Source organism: Halichoerus grypus, chromosome 1 (genome assembly GCF_964656455.1).
Source record: "Halichoerus grypus chromosome 1, mHalGry1.hap1.1, whole genome shotgun sequence".
Classification (NCBI taxonomy): domain Eukaryota; kingdom Metazoa; phylum Chordata; class Mammalia; order Carnivora; family Phocidae; genus Halichoerus; species Halichoerus grypus.
The window spans coordinates 63,695,361-63,708,687 of record NC_135712.1 but is presented as its reverse complement, the minus strand read 5'-3'; the positions used below and the strand labels follow the sequence as shown (position 1 = coordinate 63,708,687).

The 13,327-nt window shown below is 39.1% G+C and overlaps 1 long non-coding RNA gene across 1 annotated transcript; it reads left to right on the top strand.

Annotated features, from left to right (window-relative positions):
• Positions 1 to 922: 922 nt before the first annotated feature.
• LOC144379839 (uncharacterized) lies at positions 923 to 12,896 on the top strand. Its single transcript, XR_013443297.1, has 3 exons — positions 923 to 1,067; positions 9,681 to 9,848; positions 12,588 to 12,896. It is a non-coding gene; the product is annotated as an uncharacterized LOC144379839 (long non-coding RNA).
• Positions 12,897 to 13,327: the final 431 nt, after the last annotated feature.

Sequence of the window (13,327 nt, the reverse complement as noted above, 5' to 3'; positions counted from 1 at the left end):
GCTGTTATAAAGAATGAGCTCTCTATATATTCACATGGGATCATCTCCCAAATGTATTATGTAGTGGCAAAACAAGGTACTGAGTGAATAGAATGGGGAAGGAAAACCAATATATATGTGCTGCTTGTATATGTTTAAAATGTATCTTGGAGGACACACAAAACTTTGGTTAGCTTGGTTTCCTTTTGTTAAGGGAACTGTGTCACTGAGGGTCAAGGGTGAAAGGAAAATGTTTATAGTATACCTCATGGTAATTTTAAGATTTTGTATCATGTATTTTTTTGTACCACACATTTTGTACCATTACTTTTACAAAGTAACATTTTTTTTAAAAGAGGTTATTTAAGTTATTTGTGTAAGAGAGGATGGTGACCTGAGTTAGACAAATGACGGTGGGGATGGAGAGAAGCAGATGGATTGGAAGTATTACCAGTTGGAATGATGGGTAGTGAGGAGAAGGAGTCAAAGCTAACATGTAAGTTTCTTCTGGCTTGGGGCACTGGGCGGGTGGTTGTACCATTCCATAAGGTGGGACACTCAGGCTTCAGCCCTTCTCTTCCTCTGTAGAATTCTGTTATCTCATGCCTTTCCACCTTTCCATGACATGTTTTCACCTCTTTGTGGGCAGTTTCCCTGTCTTTTATAAGCTCAGGATTATCTGGAATATCAGATGCATACTGGACGTCAACTCAAATCATATTCTCGATTACCTAATTAAGGTAATTAGGACTAAAGAATCATAAAATTTAAATCTTAAAATGGACCTTAGAAATGCATCATGGTTTCATCATTTTATTTTACCAATGAAAACCCTAATGGCAGAGGCATTACGTGATTTAGATTCTTGTTAAAAATTTAAATAAGTTGGATTATGAACTCACATATTTTTGATCTCCCTTTTCTACCCTTATTTAAAGGATAATATAACACACCTAAGTGGTGGATACTAGAACACCGTTGTCTTTTAACCACATGTGGCAAATAGAAAAGAATGAGAATGTCAAATTGTCTCCTCTGTGATCTCTGTTTCATTGGCTTCAACATCTCTTTAGCTGCCTAGACTCGAGGTAAAGATTTTTTTATTCTCTTTTATTTAATTATACTCTCCTATCCCATACCCTGCATCAATCCACTGTTGAATGACTTGTTTTTCTTCTGAAACACATTGGTGTTTTTCTTCTATTGCCATTATTACAGCTGGAATTCAGATTCTCTTGCCTGGACCATATAGCAGTGGCCTTCAAACTGATCTTGACTTTAGCATTTCTCTGTTTCTTTCTTTTTTTTTTCTTTTTCTTTTTTTTTATTATGTTATGTTAGTCACCATACATTACACCATTAGTTTTTGATGTGGTGATCCACGATTCATTGTTTTCGTATAACACCCAGTGCTCCATGCAGTACGTGCCCTCCTTAATACCCATCACCAGGCTAACCCATCCCCCCATCCTCCCTTCCTTTTAAAACCTTCAGTTTGTTTCTCAGAGTCCATAGCATTTCTCTGTTTCAATTTATCTTCCAAATTACAGCCAATGTTACTTTGTACAAATGTGGATCTTACTGTGACCTCTCACAAAATTTTCAGTAACTGTTCAAAGCAGGTAAATCGAAGTCCAGATTTCCTGGGTGGCATTCAAGGCCTCCATGATTTGTAACTAGCCTTTGTTTCTTATTTTATTTCTGAATATACTTACCACTGTTGCCGTACCTGACTAGTCATCTTTCCCAAAATTCAATCTGTACTTTTTCACTCTGAAGTAACTTTTCCTTTGTTTATTTTTATTGAAAATTTATCCATCTTCAAGAGGCTGTTCATTTACAATCTGGCTTTCTAGAGCAAATCTTCCCTTTACCCCCATGTCTTTGAGTTTGGGCCATCAATAGAATAGTGTTCTGACAGTGGTTTGCTTTCTTTTTTAGTTAGTGGTGTTTGTGTCCATGTACTTTTTCTTTACATAGAGAGATTGTGTCTTTTTCATTTTGGTATATTCCACCAACTTTCTCTTTCCCAACTTTTGCACATTTTATAGGCTCAGAGATGATGCCCCAGGTGAATCAGAAATTTGTGCAGAACTTTAGTGGTCTGAAAGTGGCTTGAAAACAGGTTAGAAACCAGAAGGATTAACCACAAATATTTAAGTAATAGCACAATAGAAGTACCCTGGAGACTTGCTATACTTCTAAATGGCATTCTCCACTTGTGACCTTTTCTTAGTTGCAGTTTTCCCATGTCTATTTATTTTGCTATTTATTACAATTGGTGCAGATTTTTAAAAGTGAAACATTGTATTTGATATGACTGATTTCCCAAAGAGACTAGATGATGAATGCAAACAAATTTGTCACCTAGAATATTAATGCAAATTTTGGAACAGTTTTTGAAAATGTATAAAAGTATTTGAAAGAAATACATGAGTAGAAAAGTTATTTTTAAAGAAGTCGCTTAGCTAAGGACCTTTATGTGCACCATATGATTTCTTCCACTAGAGGGCAGCAATGACTCAGGATTGCATTAGGCGATAGTAAAAATGCTTTGGAATTACCCCTGGAATACAGTCTCCAATGCAAAATTGGACAAAATGCATTTGTCACTAGTTTAAAAAGCATATACTTTGTTGACTTTCTGACCAAGTAGGAATTAAGCCCTAGTATTAGCCATTAAGTTTAACAAAGCAAATTGTTATGTAGCAGAACAATTCTCTTACCTTAGTTTTCAACTTTTCTCGCTTTATTTGTTCACGCAGCAAATGTGATTTAAGCTCTATTCTGTGCTAGGCCCTGTGCTTTTCCTGGGAATACAAAGCTGAAGAAGACATAGTCCTTGCTGCAGAGAACCCTATTTTATTTAAAAAATTTTTTTGAGTATTCCTATGCTAAATAAAATAGGGGATCCAGATATGTATAAGACGTAATAATAAATAGCATGCATCAAATGTATACAATGCACTAGGCACTGTTCTAAGTTGCTTTACTTCTTTCATCTCACTACTCAAAAAAACCTCTAAGAAGTAGGAACCAGTATTGTTGTTTTCTAGGTGGGAAATGGAGGCACAAGAGGTTAAGTATCTTGCCAAGCATCATACAACATTTAAGTGGTGGGGCCAGCATTTGAACTGAGGCAGTCTTAATACAACACCTACTCCATCACTATACTACTCCACTGTTTCCCATGTAAGCTCTGTTCTCAAAAAACAGTTACTTGTGGAGAAATGAGACATCCTGGGGAAATAAACAGCATCATGACTTAAGTGCTTCTTCTTGAGGTCTATGACAAAGTGTTAATAGAAGGATTCCTCTTTCTCAACTAGATTCTGACCACGTTAAGGAATAAACAGAAGACATGGGAGATGGGGCCAAAATATCACCTTTATTACTGATAAAAGCCAAACGGGAACATTTGGTTTTAGATCTGTTAGCCAAATGGGCTTACTAATATTGAACCACAGAATTAGCAGGCTTCCCCACTCACCCCTCCCCACCCTGTGAAGGGAAGCCCAGGCTTAGGGTACACCTCACCCCCAACCCTCCACCCAGCACCTGCCCCCAGCAGGGGCACAGTCCATAGAGGAGCAGTGAAATGGATGCTTCCTATAAGCACCTCGCCCCCAAAAGGAAGAAGGGAGGCTCTGAGCCAAACATGACCAGTTTATTCTTCCCAAATTCACCACTCAGATAAATCACCTTATGTCTTCTGAGCAGAGAGAAGCCAGTAATTACAACTAGTGAGTTCCTTCTGGGAAGGAAACATCAGAAGTAATGGAGATTCATACCTCCCTAGTATTTTCTAGCTCTTGCCAGCTATTTACTAGTTTTTTTGTTTTTGTTTTTGTTTTAGGAGGTCATGGCTGTAGACAGAATAATCATCCCTCAAATATGTCTACATCCCAATTCCTGGAACCTGTGAATGTCAGGTTACATGTCAAAGGGGAATTAAGGTTATAAATGGAATTAAGTTTGCAGATGGAATTAAGCTTGCTAATCAGCTGGCTTTATTTATTTATTTATTTTAAAGATTTTATTTATTTGACAGAGAGACATAGCGAGAGAGGGAACACAAGCAGAGGGACTGGTAGAAGGAGAAGCAGGCTTCCCACAGAGCAGGGAGCCTGATGCAGGGCTCAATCCCAGGACCCTGGGATCATGACCTGAGCCGAAGGTAGACGCTTAACGACTGAGCCACCCAGGCACCCCATCTGCTGACTTTAAAATGGGAGATTGTCCTGAATTATCCAGTAGTGTTATGGATGGAATGCTTGTGTCCTTCCAAAATTCATATGTTGAAGCCTTAACCCCTAATGTGATGGTATTTGGGGGTGGAGCCTTTAGGAGGCAATTGGGTTTGGATTAGGCTGTGAGAGCAAGGCCCTACTGATGGGATTAGTGTCCTTATAACAAGAGGGAGAGAAGAAATTTCTCTCTCTTTCTCTCTGAGCACACATAGAGGGAAGGCTATGTGAGCACAAAGTGAGAAGACAGCCATCTGCAAGCCAGCAAGAGAGTTCTCAGGGGAACTCAACCATGCTGGCATACTGATCTTGGGTTTCCAGCCTCCAGAACTGTGAGAAAATAAATGTCTGTTGTTTAAGCCACCCAGCCTGTGGTGTCTTGTTATAGTAGCCCGCCCTGACTGAGACAAGTTAGGTACAATGTAATCACCCTTAAAAGTGGAGTAGGAATGTGAAAGAGTCCAGGAGATTGCAGCATGACAAAGACTTGGCTCAAAAAGTATGAGAACACAGACCTTGTGACAAAATGCTTGTCTAACATATCTGAGACTCCTGGTGTAGAAGGCCGTATGGTATGGATTAGGAGTAAGGCTCAGGGGATTAAAGAGAGGAACTCCACGGGGCACCTGGGTGGCTCAGTCGGTTAAGTGTCTGACTCTTGATTTCTGCCCAGGTCATGATCTCAGGGTTGTGAGATGGAGTCCTATGTCAGGTGTCAGGCTCTGGGCTCAGCAGGGAGTCTGCTTAAGACCCTCTCCCTCTGCCCCTCCCCCCACTTGCATGCTCTCTCTCTCTCTCAAATAAATAAATAAATAAATAAATAAAATCTTAAAAAAAAAAAAAGAGGAACTCCATGGCCATGCTCCCTGCTTAAGGCCCCATGAGATAAAATGGGGCTTGCAAGACAGAGAGAAAGTTAACAATTTGTATAAGCCAATCAAGGTCTATGTTCCTCTCTCTGTTTCTTTTCCCTTTTGATATGCCTTGGCATTTAGTAACAGCATGAATGTCCAGTCTTTCCCAGCTGCTGGACATAAAGACACATTTGCACAGTATGCAGTAGATAGTTAAGTGCAAAGTAGTGCAACTTTACAACCAGAGGCAAATATAATGATGGCATTAGTAATCTGCAGGAAGACCCAAAGAAACAGGAAGAATCTCATTCAGGGTCAGGGAGTATAGTCTAGTTGTTTTCTTCATTTGAAGAGTCTTTAGGATTTTTGGACTTTATTGTCATCAATAAAGATCGCATTTCCTTTTAAGAAGTTAAAGCCACATATATGTTCCATTTGAGTTACAACTATTTATCCTATATCCACATGTATGCCCCAGAGCCTGGGCCATGAGAGTAGGCCAGTTAAGAAAGCCTTGAGAATAAGTGTGCCCACCAATATGTACTTTCCCACCAAGAAAAATACTTGAAAGAAAAGTCACTAACCATGGTAGATTTTATTCAGTACACCCATTGTTTATTTGGTGAGTCCCTATTAAGTATAAACATGTGCTGGGTAGTTGTCAGAGATAAAAAAATATATAAACCAAACTGCCCTGTCCTCAAGGAGCTCAAATATGCTTAAAAAGAAAGAAATGTAAATGAACAGTTAAAACACAGTAGGATATAAATGAAAAATAAAGATGTTTAGAAGAGGCAATTTCCATGAGCTCTGAGCATCCTGCATGCTCCTGCTCGCTATGCCAAGAATAAAGGCCCCAAGTTTTCTTTACTTGGTTGATTTCTCAGAGTTAGATTTGCAGCAAGCAACCCCAAGGATAAGATAATGTTTTCTCCAAAGAATAGCTTACTGCTCGCTATAAAAGTGGTGAATCTCCAAGTTAAGTGTTTCTCTCCTGTAATGCAACCCACTGCGTATGTAGACAACTTTCTAGCCCCATCTGTGTCACCCCTGTGAGACTTGGAGGACCCAAGGAACTGGCACAGACAGGAAGTTTTGGCTACTACTTAGCTGTAAGTAAAAAAGTCCTTTGTCTCTGATCCAGCAATCTCATGTCTTCTGCCAGTGTCCATGAAATGTAGGAAGCTAACTTCTTAGCTTGTAAGTAGGGTAAAATCCCAGACCTTTCACAATTTCTGACTGTATTCTGCATTGGGGAAGTAAACTGAGACTTGAGGAATGAACATGGATTTTCTAGGCTGACGAGAAGGTCACACACACCATGTCAGATAACACTGAGTCAGGCAAGTTTATCCTGTGAAGGTTTTAGCAATCTTGCTGATTCTGACCTTTATAGATCTACTCGGTTCATGGGTTTAATTCTTGGGAAAAGTGAGCATGTGCATCCTCTTTGCAGTAGATCTTTGCTACTTCATGGTTCTTAGTGTGAAGGAAAGGGTAGCAGCTAAAAGAAAGATTACTTATTCTCAGACCTGAGCATGAACCATATAATGTGAAGAGTGTGTGTGTGTGTGTGTGTGTGTGTGCACATGTGAGAGAGAGAGAGAGATATTGATTCAGCTTGTGTCATTTTTAAATAATAATTTTGGGGGGGTTTATTTGATACTTTTCCTTAGCTCATTTTTATATGAAGTGTTGATTTCCTGAACTTTTAGTTAAGGTGGGTTTCAGAAAAGTTTTTTGTGTTTGCTTTTTTTTCTTTAGTTTCACAGATCTCCTTCTTTTTAAAAAATTTTAATAACATATTTTATTTAACCCAATATATCCAAAATATTTTAACTGTGGCATATAATCAATATTTAAAAATTAGCAATGAAGTATTTTACTTTTTTTCATACTAAGTCTTTGAAGTCCAGTGTATATTTTATACTTACAGCACATCTCAATGCAGAAGCTAAACTTTTTTAGTTGGCTTTTTTTTAATTGAAGTATAGTTGTTATACAATGTTGCATTAGTTTCAGGTGTACAACATAGTGATTCCTAAGTCTGTACATTGTACTACGTTCACCACAAGCGTAGCTACCGTCCGTCACATACAACACCAGTACAATACCAATGACTATATGCCCTATGCTGTACCTTTCATCCCCGTGACTTATTCATTCCATAACTGGAAGCCTGTACCTCTCATTCCTTTTCACCCATTTGGCCCCTCCTCTTATCCCCCACCCTTCTGGCAACCATCAGTTTCTTCTCTGTATTTATGGGTCTGTTTCTGCTTTTTGTTTGTTTATTCATTTGTTTTGTTTTTTAGATTCCAAATATAGGTGACATCATATGGTATTTGTCTTTCTCTGTCTGACTTATTTCAGTTTTTAGCCTAATACCCTCTAGGTCTAACCATGTTGTCACAAATGATAAGATCTCATCCATTTTTATGGCTGAGTAATACTCCCCTGTATGTATGTATATGTGTGTGTATATATATGTATACACACGTATATATATTCCATTCATAAACATCTTCTTTATCCATTCATCTATTGATAGACACTTGGGTTGCTTCCATATCTTGGCTGTTGTAAAAAATGCTGCAATAAACATAGGGGTGCGTGTATCTTTTCAAATGGTGTTTTCATTTTCTTTGGGTAAATACTCAGTAGTGGAATTCCTGGATCATATCGTATTTCTATTTTTAATTTTTTGAGGAACTTCTATACTGTTTTCCATAGTGGCTGCACCAATTTATATTCCCATCAACCGTGCACAGGGGCTTGCTTCTCTCCACATCCTTGCCAATGCTTGTTATTTCTTGTGTTTTTGACTCTAGCCATTCTGACAGATGTAAGGTGATATCTCATTTTGGGTTTGATGCACATATCCCTGATGATGAATGATGTTGAGCACCTTTTCATGTGTCTGTTGGCCATCTGCATGTCTTCTTTTGAAAAATGTCTATTTAGGTCCTCTGTCCATTTTTTAATTGGATTATTTGCTTTTTTGGTATGAGTTGTATAAGTTCCTTATATGTTTTAGATATTAACTCCTTATCAAATATATCGTTTGCAAATATCTGCTCTCATTCAATAGGTTGCCTTTTCTTTTCTTTTTAAAAGAGAGAGAGAGAGAGTGTGTGTGTATGTGTGTATGTGCGTACATGGGCATGGGTGGATAGGGGAGGGGCAGAGGGAGAGGGAGAGAGAGAATCCCAGGCCTGATCCTGCAACCCTGAGATCACCACCTGAGCCAAAATCAAGGGTGGGCCATTTAACCAACTGAGCCACCCAGGCACCCCTTCCTTTTCATTTTGTTGATAGTTTTCTTCACTGTGCAAAACCTTTTTATTTTGGTATAGTTCCAATAGTTTATTTTTGCTTTTGATTTCCTTGCTTGAGGAGACATGTCTAGAAAAATGTTGGAATGGCTGATTTCAAAGAAATACTGCCTATGTTTTCTTCTAGAAGTTTTGTGGTTTCATGTCTCACATTTATGTCCTTAATCCATTTTGAGTTTGTTTTTGTGTATGGTGTAAAAAAGTGGTCCAGTTTCATTCTTTTGCATGTAGCTGTCCAGTTTTCCTCTTTATTGAAGAAACGACTTTTCCCCCATTTTATATTCTTGTCCCTTTGTTGTAGATTAAGTGACCATATAAACGTTGGTTTATTTCTTGGCTCTCTATTCTGTTCCATTGATCTATGTGTACACTGCTCCTTATTTGATATGGTGTTAAAAATATGGTGGTTGCTTTCTGGAGCTTTCTGGCTTTGTTTACATATACTACTTGGTCTCGATATTCTTGTTCCCTTTTCCCTATTCTGCTCCATTTTGACTCCCAGAACTAAAAAAAAATTAGATATCAATTAAATATTATTTTAGAAAAAAAGTTTTTTTAAGATTTTATTTATTTGACAGAAAGAGACATAGCGAGAGAGGGAACACAAGCAGGGGGAGTGGGAGAGAGAGAAGCAGTCTTCCCACTGAGCTGGGACCCCGATGCAGGGCTCGATCCCAGGACCCTGGGATCATGACCTGAGCCGAAGGCAGGCACCCAATGACTGAGTCACCCAGGCACCACCCTTTTAAGGATTTTTTAACTGATTATGTTCCTCTTTGCATTGCCTGCCAGGAAGCTCAGAGCCATATTTATGGCTGACCCATAGTAAATTTGGAGGATATCATGGCATATATTATCTGCCTTAACCTCACACTTCATCTAATTTTTACTTTACCATTGTTTCTTACTTATTAATTTTTATATATAACTTATAATATTGTTTATTTTTTATAAGTAACAAAATTTAATTAGGTTGAATAAACAAAATGACTAGCCCTTATAAATAATTACAAGTGGTAGGCATTTTCATAGTCCAATTCAGCTGCTCCAGCGTTGGTGCTAAATATGGGCAGACTGCACGAAGCAGGAAGTTGCTCTGAACTCTAGATGATGATCCCACAACCCATAATGTAGGAGGAAGCAAGAGGTCACGCTTTACAATTTCTTTCGTTGGATCCTCCCACTCTTAATTTGGACCGTCACCTCAAACTTGAGGACTGTGACCTCAAACTCTCTCCTTTTTCTTCCCTATCTTCCATTTTCAGAGCTTGCCTCAGCAGCACAGACCAAGAGTGTTCTTATAAGGGGAGGCCTCTTTCCCTCAAACATCTTCTCTTGCTGCCTAAAATTCCACCAGACACAGATTTATTTGAACCACCAAGCAAATGCTTACGGAAGGCCTAAGAATTGGATATTTCTACTTCCCTCCACAAGTGGGTATGGATAAGCAACAGCATTAAAAAGCTGAAAGGGACTTTAGAGAGCCCAAAGAACCCTCACTTTGTAAAAGAGGACATTGAAACTCCCGGAGATTAAAGTGCTTTGCCCGAGGGCATACAGTGTATAAATGTTAAAAAACCAGGACCAGACCGGAACTCCTGACTTCCAACCCAGTGTACGATAGAAAATAGATTTTTAGAAGAACTGTATGGCATCGTACAGTTCTTTATATATATTTAGTGTATATTTATTTATATGCTCCACCAAAGGAGTGTCCCTTTGGAGCTGGCACAGAACCCCCCCGGCTCTTCGGGATTCAGTGTTCCTCCAAGTATTATTGTCGTGATAATGAGAATAGAGGTTGAGTAGGGTACGAAGAGATAGTCTGGGAAAAAGAATACATGAAAACAAGTGGCAATAAAGAGGAGAGGGGCTGGGGTGTCTGGGTGGCTCAGTCGGTGAAGCGTCTGCCTTCAGCTCAGGTCGTGATCTCAGGGTCCCGGGATGGAGCCCCCTGTCAGGCTCCCTGCTCAGTGGGGAACCTGCTTCTCCCTCTCCCTCTACCTGCCACTCTGCCTACTCGTGCTCTTTATCTCTCTCTCTCAAATAAATAAATAAAATCTTTAAAAAAAATAAAGAGGAGAGGGGAGAGAAGCAAAGGAGAAGGTTATGAGGAGAAACAGAAGCAGATGGGAAAGATCGAGGCAAAAATAGAAGAGAAGGAGACAGAAAAGAGAATAGAAACGAGCAAAATAAAAACAGCTGAGAAAAAGGGACTGAGGCTGAAAAGTGAGTGAGAAAGATACAGTAAAGAATAAGACATGAGGAGTGCTTGGGTGGCCCCGTCAGTTAAGCCTCCAACTCTTGGTTTTGGCACAGGTCGTGATCTTAGGGTTGACAGATGGAGCCCTGAATCCGGCTCAGCACAGAGTCTGAGTGAGATTCTCTCCCCCTCTGCTGCCCCTCCCACTTGTGCGCTCTCTCTCTCTCTCAAATAAATAAATAAATCTAAAAAAAAAAAAAAGAATAAGACACGAAAGGGACGAGGAGCACCCCGTGGGCAGTCAGATGCACCATCAAATATTGTAAATAGCAGGTGAAACAACACATTAAGTGATTAACGTTAAAAAAAAATGAGTATTTATTTTACTTTTTAAGTTGTTGAGAGGCAACAATATATTGCCCTAAAATGAAAATTAAATGGAACATCTAAAAAGGCAAAACTAACAAATAAAACAGAAAACTTCCTGGGTAAAATTTTGGTAGGAGGGAATTCATTAATATATGAATAGATTTTTGGTCTGCAGGGAAGTAGTTAAACTGAAAAAAAAAAACAACTGTCACCCTAGGTATGGTGTATCTTCCTTTAAAGATGCAAATTAAGCATGGACTCTCAAATGTTACTTAGGATAGGAAAGTTACAATTAGCTGCTATAATAATATGCTCTTTGGTTCTTCTTTTGTTTCACGGTGGCTTTAATTAAAGGCCCAGTGATGTCAGAAAGTCACATTAATTATTCATCTGCAAACATTTACATAGACTTCCCTGTACCCCTTCAATAAATTATCAACTTCACATCTCCATAATTTAATCAAATGACTAAAAATACACCATCTTCAGCTTCTGCCCCTCCTCTCTGGGCTTTGTCTCTTCCATGTTATTTGTTACTAGAGAAGACTTCCCACTGTTATTAAGAAAGAGGAGAAGAAAAATCTGTCTGCTGAGACTGTGTAGATAGTGTTTCCTTTTTTCCACACTGTCATATTGATTGGTATAAAGCTGGGGTTTGCAAATGTCCATAATGTTTTGGAGCAAGATGAGAGGTACCATAGAATTGTGCTATTATTAAAAGCCAACATGATGTTAGGATAGATATATTAATAGAAGCATAATATTCAAGAATAAAGCAATTTCTCCCATAATCCTCAGAGTGTGAAGAATCAAAGCTTCAACCACTAAGCATAGAAAAATCATAAAATGGGAAACTTCTAGGGGTTATAGCTGAAAGATAAGAATAAGCATAGTTAGAGAGCCAAATGTAAAATTAGAAGTGCGGTTTAAGAAAAGTTACTTAAGAAGGCAGAGGTGTAATTCAATACATAGTTACTTAGTAGGTCTGCAGTTTGGCCTAACTCTTAAGGGTACATTGGGAAACAATTAAATCCAAGGATTCAAAGGATGGTGAAGGGAAAAACATGGATTTTGGAGTCAGCTGAAGCTGAGTTCAAATTTCACCTCTGCCATTTATCAGTGCTCTGATTTTTAGACCCTTTCTGAAGTTTCCAAAATCTTTTCAGATCTTGATAGGTAATGTCTTAGCCCAGGGTCATTTGATTACCCAGAGTAGAAACCCATTCGAGCCAGATTAAGCATAGCAGATTTACTACAAGGAAACAAAGGAATCTCATGGAACACACACGCACTAACTATAGTCCAGCCTTACGGAAATTGAAAAGTTTTTAGGCAGCTTTTCCTTTTCTCTGAGTGTTTTCCTAGAGTCTCTCATTTATGATTCCTGTGCAAGGTTTGTATTTCCTGAAGAAATTAAAGAGGACCTAAATAAATAGATGGACATCCTATTTTTTGCAGATCAAAAAACTTAATATAGTTAAGATGGCAATACTCCCCAAATTGGTCTAGAGATTCAACACAGTCCCTATCATCATTCCAGCTGAGTGTGGAGGTTTTGTTTGTTTGTTTGTGTTTTTCGTTTTTTTGGGTTTTTTTGCAGAAATTGACAGCTGATCCTAAAATTCATATAGAAATCCCAGAGACACAGGATAGCTAAAGCAATCATGAAAAACAACGTTGGAAAGCTCATACTTCCTGATTTCAAAATTTACTACAAAGCTACAGAAATCAAGACAGTGTGGTTCTGGCATGAGATCAGACCTATATATTCAATGGAATATAATTGTGAGTCCAGAAATAATCCATAAATCTATGGTCAACTTATCTTTAACAAGGATGCAAGAACATTCAATGTGAAAAAAGTAGTCTTTTCAACAATGGTGCTGGGACAACTGGATATCCATGTGTAAAAGAATGAAGTTACAGCCTTACCTCAAACTACATACAAAAATTAACTCAAAATTGATGAAAGACATAAACAGAAAAACCAGAACTATAAAACTGTTAGAAAGAAAAATAGGTCTACAGGGACCCAACAAGCAGCAGATCCGGGGAGACTCACCTTCTTCCCCCGGGAGGAGAGGTGCGGGAGCGCACTGCGGGGATCTGCTGGGTTTGGAGACTCCACCCGGGGTCGGGTGCCAGATAGAAAGGCGCGGTCACAGGCCGGGTGAGCGCGGAGTGTGGCCGGAGACCGGGGAGACGGGAGTGACTGACGGCTTTTCTCTGGGGGCGCACTGAGGAGCGGGACCCCGAGTTCTCGGCTTCGCCAGGGCGGAGACTGGGAGGCCGCCATTTTCACTCTCCGCCTCCAAAGCTGTACGGAAAGCTTGCAGGGAA